The 11,830-nt window shown below is 31.7% G+C and overlaps 1 pseudogene; it reads right to left on the reverse strand.

Moving 5' to 3' along the window:
• Positions 1 to 5,520: 5,520 nt before the first annotated feature.
• Positions 5,521 to 11,485, reverse strand: LOC128173787 (uncharacterized; annotated as a pseudogene).
• Positions 11,486 to 11,830: the final 345 nt, after the last annotated feature.

Here is an 11,830-nt window from a genome sequence, read left to right on the forward strand (position 1 = left end):
GAGGTCAAAGTTAATTAAGATGTCATATCAGACAAGTGACTTTCTACAAATCGCTGTAAAATCAATCGAGAAGCCTTTACATGCCCGCGTACATAAAATTACAGGAAATATATATTGCCAAGTTGTACATAAAATTCATGTTTTAACATCGCTTTTTTTACGATAATCAAAAAATATTGAATCAATTGACTTGAAAATCAATAGAGTTTGGCTTTTTACCATGCTCAAGAAGTGTACAAAGTTTGATGAATATTAATTGGAGGTTTTTCTTGGAATTTTGCTAAAGCGCTGACAATGGACACGCACACTATATATATATATATATGTATATGTATATATTTATATATATATAAATCTGATTTAGGCATTGAGGAGACCATACCCTAAAATGTAGTTTAGGGAGACAATATACAAAATTTTTATATGTGCATATTTTTTATTGCAAATAGTCATTTAGAGGTCTTCAAGATTCAAATAACTTTACATGTGTTTTAATTTTTCAATATATCTTGTCCTTAAAAAAATACAGCAAAAATGGTCTCCTTAATATTTTGTTACTCTCTCATAAGGCTTAAGGAGACCGTGCATATATTTTCATATATATTCTTTATGGCTTAAGTAGACCATTCTTTTTTCCCATAATTTTCATAATTTGCAAGTGCTCTATCATTTTTTATCACCACGCAACATAGAATTAAGATATAATGCAAGGTTACTGTGTACATGTGCATGTATATGTAAGCTTTGTTAATATCTCACATAGTTGATGGTATGGACTTTTAATATTCATAGATGGTCATTTAGAGGTCTGTGGAATGGCAATAATCTCACATCTGTTTTAATTTTTCATTACTACTAGCCCTTAAAAATATACTCTATTGTCCCTCTAATATTTTGCTACTGTCTTATGCGGCTATGGGATACCGATAATACATTTTTATTAATATTACTTAATTAGGGTTTAGGTAGACCATTCTTTTTTTTACCATAACATTCGTGATTTGCAAGCCCTTTCACTGTCCGGTTTTTTTTTTTATCGCATATCACGAAATTTGCAAAAATGGGGAAAATATGTAGCATTTTAAATTTGCTTCCCTACTAAAGATTATCTTCTCAATTCAATCCATTCTACATGTATCCTAATGTGTTTTAGAATTTCACATTAATAAATGAAAAAAAAAAATTTCAAGTTCATGAACAAACTTTACTAATCATCAAAACTAATTTCAAATAGATTTCATTTATAATTTATGGACCAGGGTGTAAACATTAGTTCAATTTTGAAAGTTTAAACAATTAATCATTTCAAATTTATTAATAGAGCAATCATTTGCATTCAAAATTCAGTGTACATAACATGTCCATAATTTTGGTGAACTTGCAGTTCAATTACAACAGTTTCGTTTTTTTCTGTGCAACAAAATCATGTATGTAAGGATCTGTAAATTTATGAAATCAAAATATTCATAATCTATTTTCAATCTTCATATTTCAAATTTCATACATTTCAAGAAAATAAAGTTTTTAAAATTTATTTACTTAATATTCTTCATAATTCATATATAACAATAAAAAAAGGTGATCAAAGATCACGTATTGAATGAACCATTCATTCATAAATGTTAATGAATAACATTGATAATAAGTACACATGTAAGAAATTGACAAAGTTTAAAAGTTACTCTGGGAGCAAAAATGACTGATCAAATGCATGGCATAAAAAATATTAAAGGACGAACAGGATTATGCAGCTAAAAAAATTTCAAAATTTTCAAACATAAAGACATTAGGATGTCGTCTGCAATACATATCACGTTTAGGGGCCACTTTCTTGCCTTATAAGAAACAAAGGTAATCACAGATTACAAAGCACCGAGACGAGGCATCACCTTTATAAAGCATCACCTTTATGAGACCACCTTTATCATATTACCTGAAAATCATAGTTAATGATCTTGGATATCTATGGATACTGTTTCGAAACAATATCATATTACTATATCATATGTTAAAAAATTGTATAATAATCATATGTTCATTTCATATATTAATATAAGATACACACATATAATAATAAAAATAAAATACTGTAATAAATAATGATGCAATATGATATTGTAACATATGATATGACATAGTGTCATGTTAAATACATTATTGCATTTGATCACATAATACAATATCATAATATATGATACAATGTCATATCACATAATACATCACAATTTTGTAACACATTATATTATATTGTATACTTAGGTATGATATTGTATGATATTATATCATATCTGATACATAATATGATATTGTATCATAAGATACAATATAACTTGATCCAACATTGTATCAAATCATATGATACAATATCATGTGATACAGTAATATATTATATAATACAATATCACTTTATACAATATCGCATCATATGTTACAATATTATATATTCCAATATCAAATAATACTATTTCATGTGATAAAATAATATATTATATAAACCAATATCATTTAATACAATATCATATCATGTGATAAGATATTATATATTACAATACAATATTGTATCATATTATACCATATTAAATATGGCAATATAATATGAAACAATAGCATGTGATAAAATAGTTTATAATAATACATTATCATTTTATACAACATTGCATCATAATAAAAAATACTTTACATTACAATATAATGATACAATATCATATCATAATGCACAACAATATTGATACAATATCCTAATAACTTGTTATAATATAATATATGATATATCATTGTATCATATAAAACAATAGTGTATCAAATCTGACAATGCTATATCATATGAATCATGTTATATCATTTAACACCAAACACATCTATCAATCAGGTTAGAGTGAGGTAGGATATTCTTTTTAAACATCTTTGATAATAGAGATCAGGATCTGAAACTGAAGCTACCTCTATGATTCATTTATATTATAGTTAAATTAACTATGCAAGCTATTGTCTATAAATCATGTGACCTGTTCCAAAATAACTAAACCTCATCCAGCATCCAAAACCTATGACTCAGATTCGGCATTCAAGCCTGCCAGATGCATCAGTATCATAAGACGCATCATCAATTCAAGTTTGGTTAAGTTAGGACCAGTAATTACTAAGATATAATTTTTAGCATCCTTGATTATGAAGATCAGGCTCTGCATCTGAAGCTACCTTTGCAATTCATTTATATTATAGTTAAATCAACTATGCAAGTTTGAAATAGTACTAAATAAATTTAATATATGACCTGTTCCAAAAAACATAACCTCATCCAGCATCCGAAACCTATGGCTAAGATTCAGCATACAAGCCTTTCAGGTGCATCAGTATCTTAAGATGCATCATCCATGCAAGTTTGGATCAGTAGTAATTTAGAAATTGCTATCAAAGGCCACCTGCACCAAAAACGTTAACCTGTTCCAAAAACCTTAACCTCCAGCATCTAAAATTCATTGCCCAGATTCAGCATCCAAGTTTTTCAAGTTCATAAAAGGGTCCAGATGCATCATCCATGCAAGTTTGGTGAAGATAGGACAAGAAATAACTAAGATACAGGACCTGCAACAAAAACTTTTACCAGGTCCGGACGCCGACGCCAGCAGTATAGCAAAAGTTCCCCCGAACTTCGTCTCGGTGAGCTAAAAATAAATTATCATACATGCCCTACGTCTTGTTGTTACATTACAGTTACATTACATGTAAAATGATGAGATTCATGTTTGCTTTTTCATTGATTTCATTTCATTTTTTAAATGTCCTCAGTCTTGTTGTTTTTCTCTCGTTGAAGATTTTAGATCTAATCTTCAAAAATTTGGTCCTCTCATCAAGCCGTTCCAATGAATACATTTCATGTTTTTCCAAAAACTCCTGGATTTCTCTTTTACCTTGAAAAGATTTTAAAAATAATATGAACAATCAGAATTATTATATTGTTACATATTCATGTAAAAAGGATAATACCTATGTATAGATTCAAGGCATACCATACTCTGTATGGTTTTTGCTTCCACTACTTCTTGCTGAATATTTTGATTTTCATAAATACATTCATGCTCGAACTACATTCATCCACTTATATGTCAAGATTATCTGTTTTGAAATGCCCCCTCTACCGCTTTAGGCTTCAATACACAACCCAAAATAGAAAGCCTATAGGGATTTTGCATTGCATCGGCCATGAAATAGCCTGGATGACATAATTGAAAAATTATATGAGGTATTTCAAGTGGGTTCCGAATGGTGAAAAGATGTAAACATTTCACATTATAAATCTCCATGAAAAATTTGTTTCCATTCCTGTAACGGTCACCTGAGTAGCATAGAACCCATACACAAACTTGTCGAGGAGTCTCATATATGCATTTAATTAATTAGGTTTTATTCTGGAGTAGAAAAATTATAAATTAGTAATGACGGCCACCTCCCTGCCTGAAATCTTTCAAAAAGAACTGTGAAACCTACAATTTTGGCAAAAAACTTAAAAGATCGGGTCTACAAAATCATGAATTCAGTTTCCTTTCAGGTGTGTGGGAATAAAAAGGATAATTTTTTAACATTATATGCAATAACACCTATACATCCATTTTGGCCCTGCCCTAGAGTTAAAACCCATTCTCCAGGGGACATGAAAATTAAAATTTCAGTAGAGGACTTCCTGGTAAACATAATTATAGGTCAGTTTTTTATACAGATGTGTGAGAATAGAGAAGAAAATGTTATAACATTATATGCATTAACACTATATTGCCTCCCTCCCCCCTCATGTCCTGAACCCCTGACCCAGGGGCCATGAATTTTACAATTTAGGTAGAGGAGTTAGTGGACATCGTAACCATGTATTGAGTTTTTTGCCCACATGCGTGGGAGTAGAGAACAATATTTTTTAAGATTTAAAACATTTTACTATATGGCCATATTGGCCCCACCCTAGAGCCTGAACCCCTGACTCAGGGGTCATGAATTTCACAATATGGACATCATAATCATGCATTTAGTTTTAACAAATATATATGGGGTAGAGAAGAAGATTTTCTAAGATTAAATACATATATACTATATGGCCATACTGGCCCCATTCTAGAGCCTGAACCCCTGACCCAGGGGCCATGAATTTCACAATTAATGTAGAGGGCTTCATGGACATTATAACTATGCAACCAGTTTTTTCCTAACATGTGTGGGAGTAGAGAAGAATATTTTTTAAAATTTGGCTCTTTTTTTGCAAATTTGGCCCCACATGTGGCGCCCCAGGGGTAGTAGAGCCATGAATTTTACAATTTAGATTCCTCTCACCATAGAGATGCCTCACATCAAAAATGGTAATAATCAGCCCTGTAGTTTTTAAGAAGAAGTTAAAAATGTAAAATTGTTAAGGCACGATGCACGATAACGGACGAAAACGGATAGCAATAAACTCAGGTGATCTAAAAATTGCTAATTCATCAAATTGTGGATAGATAGACCAAGCAACAAAGATATATCACCTGAGCTGCTTTAGTCTTCTTGGCTGCAACTGGGCTTGCAAGAATTTTAGTTCCATTATCATCTTCGATCTCAAAGGAGCACTCTGTAATAACAATATCATGAATATCTTACTTTGCAAATACTAAGGACAGGCATGCATAAAACGTAATGAAAAGAGAAAACATTATGGATGGGTTTTAATTATTAAACGATGCAAATCAATGTACCATTGTCATCTTAAATAAAGAAAGAAAATTATTGAGAAAAGTTTTTATCATTTCAATAATATGACTTCTATTACCCCCCCCCCCCCACCACTACCACACACACATTCACACAAGTAAAAAAAAAAGACTGATCACCTTGTGGTGTAACATCCGATGCATTTGCATTTCCACTCTCGCAGGGTTTGGACAACAAATCTTCTTCAGTCACATGTGATTCAGGTGCTGTATTTGGACCTTTAGGATTGTGCACATGAAACTCCGACACTGACCCTTTTAGATAAAATTTCAAAAATGTATACAAATACAAAATTTATTTAATGAAGAAAAAAAAAAGAAATACATACACAGTGATTTACCACACTAAAGCACTGTCCATATGCAAATGTGGGGGTATTTTACCCAGTTTTAAGCTTAAGTGTAAATTTTCCTTACATGTAAATAATCCCTTTTACAGTATTGAAAGTGGTACTCAGCAAATGTAATTAAACACTTTACATTTTCATTACTATCTGAACATTTCTTGAAAGTCAAATGGAATTGTGCACTACAGCCTCTGTCACAAGTCACAAGGAAATAACTCCATCTATACATTGTCATTCAAAAGCCTGAAGCCTAACACCTAGCTGCAATAATGTAGCCCTCGCCTGTTTTTTTTTTTTTTTTTTGGGGGGGGGGGGAGTAAACATCAGTTATAAAAAAAATCGGAGAGGGCTACATTGTTGTAGCTACATATGTATGACTAACCTATTATCAAACAAGAAAAACATTCACAAAATAGATTGAAACAAACCTATCAAGTTGACTTCTTTCATCACAGGAACTGAGAGAGGGAAAACAATGGTATGGAACTGCAAAAGATCAAAGAATCGTTATTGCATAAATAAAGTTTAAAACAAGAAATCTTTTAGAGAAACAGTTGCCCCTTTTGTGGCTTTATCAATCTTAAAATGATTACTTTCTTTCACAAGTCAAAATTAATTATTCTTACTAGACTTTGACCCGTGCGTGCACGGGTTGACATTGCATATGATATCGGACATTTACTACATCGACGCACCGTATTGTTTACAATTACATAACCAAGCTATAAGCCTACAATAATGCTATTAATTTCACTACACTCTGCTTAGTTATAATAATCTTACAGGAATGCCTCCCATATACCCGTAATGTAGCAGAAAATTGCAGAATCGCTCCGAATCGATTTTTGAGAAAAATAATGAAGTTGTATTGAAAATAACAGTCAAATTATTCATAACAAACCATTCTGAGGCTGTAAATACTTTTCATCTAAATATTTAATTCATATTATTGAAGGGTTCAACACTTTTTTGCTCGCTTCAAAGTTACACACCATGTTGATATTCGGATCTCTTGGGATTTTACTCTAACACAGTGTATTTATATTTAGGAATATTATGACATATAGGAGAATTTATTACATCCATTACATTCCATTCATATCATGGAAATCAAATGCATTATCACTGCATTAGGGAGACCAGACAAACATGTTAATTGTTATACATAATAACGTTGCAACTTTGATTCTAATTCATTTACTTTGTTCAAAATGCTCACTGTTTTCTCTGAGGTTCAAGATGTCCTGTTTTTCCATTGCGTTGCGGCTAGCTCTCAATAAATCTGTGGTGGACTCTGTATAAAAGTACTAATATAATGTATTGTAAATACAAGCTTCAACATTTACTTTTTAAATCATTGCAAATTTTATTCCTTATGACTAATCAAAATAAATATTACAAATATATTACCGGTACATCCATTACATTCCACTCATATCATGGAAATCAAATACATTATTCCAGCACTAAGGGGACCAAGCCCCAGGATCACATAATAACATTGCAACATTTAGTTTAATTCATTTACCTTGTTCAAAATACTCAGTGTTTTCTCTGCGGGTCAAGATGTCCCGTTTTCCCATTGTGTTGCAGCTAGATCTCAATGAATTTGGGGTGGACTCTGTAAAAAGTACCAATATATTGTATTGCAATTTCAAGTCTCTAAGTTTACTTCTTTATATCATTGCCAAGTTTATTCCTAATGATTAATAAAAATAAATATAACAAATATATTACATCCATTACATTCCACTAATATCATGGAAATCTAATGCATTATCACAGCATTAGGGAGACCAGACAAACAATTTTATTATACTTTCATGTTAAATGTTAAATACTGAAATCTGATTGGTTTAGACGCAGTTGGTAATCCGTTCTATTACCCTCAGCGTTAGCAACACACTTGGCAATTGGTAACACAACGAACTGTTACATGCGCTTAAATTATGAGCCTACGGTTTGTCGTAGAATTTACTTCATTTCTAAAAAAAAGCAGTAAAATTTTCTTTAGAAATAATTCATTCAGTAAAACAAAATGAATAGGGCCTGTTCGGGAGGGTATCTATTGACATTGACACCCCTCGAAAACCATTGTCAACCTCCGCTCACTGCTTTACCTTAGGGTCAAGCTGTCCTGTTTTTCCATTGTGTTGCAGCTAGATCTCAATGAAACTGGGGTGGGCTCTGTAAAAAAGTACCAATATATTGTATCATAAATACATGCCTCTAAGTTTACTTCTTTATCTCTTTGCAAAACTTATTCCTAATGACTTATACATTTACTTATAAGTATAACAAATATATTACATCCATTACATTCCACTCATATTATGGAAATCAAATGCATTATCACAGCATTAGGGAGACCAAGCCCCAAGATCACGAGCAATCTTAGAATTGAGTAGTAAATTGTACACTGTCAGTGGCGTAGCTACCATGTATGCTTATATGCCTGAGCATGCACATCATTTGGGGGAAAAATCAGTAAAAAAATAAATAAAGAAAAAAAAGATATAAAAAAAGAATTCAAGTATTAAGGTCCATACTTAGTTATTCCATCAACCCGTTTCCGTTAGTCAGTCCTACTTTATCCGAAATCAATGCTAAACAAAGACGAATTAAGCACCAAATATAGCCACGCAATATGGTCTTAAAGTACCATATTAAAGAAACAGTACACAATGCATGTACCTAAAAAGGCAAATATTTATTTTGCAGTTGAACTTAGTTTTACACATTTTAAATTTCCCCGATAGAATATCACAGCTTTATTGAGATATTCATTACCATAAACTATGTGAAAATGAACTTAAGAATAAAAGCTTTGAGTGGGTCAAAGGCAAATGTCAAAAAAAAATTCTTCTTTTAACTTTTAATAAGTTTTGTGATTTTATTTTATGCCTAAACTATAACCAAAACAATTTTAACTGCCTAAAAATAGGCTTAAATAGTAAGCATTCCTTTCGATTTCTGCTTTAATTTTTGGTGTTAAAAATCGTCAGAATCCATGAGCTTCCGGGGGCTTTCGCCCCCTGGGCTTTGTCCTGGACCCACTGGGGGCCTCATGGTGGCCACCACACCCCCTGCCATTTTAAGCATGCACTTCGTTTCAGGTCTAGCTACCCCACTGACTGTATTAATGTTTCTTGCTTAAAAACATAATAACATTGCAACATTGAATTAAATTCATTTACCTGCTTCAAAATGCTCACTGTTTTCTCTGAGGGTCAAGATGCCCTGTTTTTCCATTGTGTTGCGGCTAGCTCTCAATGAATTTGGGGTGGACTCTGTAAAAATACCAATATATTGTATTGTAAATACAAGCTTCTACGTTTACTTTTTTAAATCATTGCAAATTTTATTCCTAATGATTAAACAGAATAAATATAACTGTTACAAATATATTACATCCAGGACATTCCATTCATATCATGTAAATCTAATGCATTATCACAGCATTAGGGAGACCAGATCAACATGTAGATTGTTATACACAACTACATTTCAAAGTATATCTAGTTAATATAAATGGATTTACTTTAGTCTGAATTAAAATGACTGGGCTCTCAGCCTCTTGTTCTTTCAGGTATTTTTTGCAAAGTGAAAATGGATTGCAGATGCAAAATTATTCTTTAAATAATAACATTACCCAAAACCTTCTTATTTTCATCTGATTCAGAATCAGAACTTGGCGAGTAGTCTGATACACTAAATGGGTCAGAATCCACATCAGAGAGAACTGAAAGAAATTAAAACAATATAGAAAATTTTCTTTCATAAACATTCATCAATTATTAGTTTACCACATTTGGTAATTGATGTTTCTTTTTTATAAATCTGACAACAGACCACTGACTAAATCAAAATTTTCAGCCATGGTACAAAAACAAGACTGTACCAATATTCAGTGAAAAATAAATTCCAATTCAGATTGATGCTTAAATTAACTAACCTACCAAATCTGATAATTCTATGTAAATGTATATTTTTCAAGAAGTACATTCTGTAAACAATTTGCAAAATATACATATTTACTACAGAAACAGATTTTGTAATTTATCTAACAAAAAACAATTTTGTTCTGCAAAGGAGACTCTCCACATTAGTGACAGATTCACAATGCACACTAACTTATATTAATAGCTTTTTGTTGGCATGGGTGTTAGCGCGAGTGGGTCATGATGTGGGAAGAAGTTGGGGTGACTGGAGAAAACCCACGTGTCCAAGCAGGCGACCAATGTACCCTATCGTATGCAACAACTGTCGATCATGGGGATTAAACTTGGGTCGCAGTGGTGATAAGCAGGTGCATTGTCCACTGCACAACTGGACACCTCTTTCAAGCTTTTAGTTTAATAGTGCTTGATAATGAAAACAATAAAAATCTATTCAGGTCAGCACAAGAACCGTATATAATGTTAAAATTGAAAGAAAATCAAACAACTATAAACAAAATAAAGTGAAATAAAACCTAACAAAACCATTACCAAAATCAAAAGGATCACAGCCTTTTCTGAAATCAATCAAAACTAGTACCGGTAAAAACATGTACATGAACAGGGGCTAGTGCTGTCACGATGATTGAATTTCAATCAATGATCAGTTGAAAAGGTTGTCGATTTATCATAATCGATTTTAGATTTTATAATCAATTATACTCAGTCTGGGTTTATTACATCAATATTATACCTATCATTTTGTTTTCTAATCTGTATTGAATGAAATGAAAACTGTTGTGAGCTGGGGGTTTTCTTCAATCTCAAAAGATGTGTAACATTCTACCTAATAAAAATACAGCAAAAGTCTTATAAGCTTTTAAAAGGAAGTGAAAGTAGCACTTATATATTTTAGATTATACATAGCATAAAATTTAGTGCCCCATATTATTGAATTTAATATAATTTGTTACCGATTCGATTATTGACCGATCATCAGTTGGCAAGAGACAACCAATTCTGCTGATTAATTGATCACGATTTTTAACCTATTTAACAACACTAACAGAAGTTTTAGGCTTGTTTTTCAATAAAAACATATAAATTATCTATTCTGATACTTTTTAAATTCTTGAGAAAAACCTATTTTTTAGATTAGTTTAAAACAAATCAATGTACGAAAAAAATGCAAAAACAAAACCAAAGCCAGATAACAAGATATCCAAAGCCTGATTGTAAATCACTAAACTCTCTCTTAATAATTATTTTTTGTGTATAATTAATCCAACCATTTTCCTACCTTGCTGCGCCACCGCAAGCTTTTCCCATCACAACCATAGTCATATACATGAAGTATCTCTTCCCCAACCACAATGTCTCTCTTAGCAAACAATCATAGGTATTCCCTTCCATTAAACACTCTGAGTTTATGGTGGAGTTTGCATCGTCCTTGCCATCATTTACAAACTGGCAGATACATGTATGGTTGTTCACTCCTGACAGCATCAATACTACAGTGAACATAAAAAGAAATCAAACCTTAAATAAGAAGCATATAATTACTGGTATTTTTGCTTGACTTAATTAGAATTGTTTATAGTTATTTCTAGAAACATTACTGCCATACATAAATGTTAAAATATTACATTTAGCTGCAGGTCTGTATCTCCTGGTCTGAAAAAAAAATTGGATAAACGTTGCTTCAATTTTTTTTTCCACATCAGGAGCTACATACCTCCAGCTTCATGTAAATATGTATAAATCGTATTACCAAAGTTCTTTTCCATTATATTTATAGATAAATATTTTGTTT

The sequence above is a fragment of the Crassostrea angulata genome, chromosome 2, assembly GCF_025612915.1.
Source record: "Crassostrea angulata isolate pt1a10 chromosome 2, ASM2561291v2, whole genome shotgun sequence".
Lineage (NCBI taxonomy): Eukaryota > Metazoa > Mollusca > Bivalvia > Ostreida > Ostreidae > Magallana > Magallana angulata.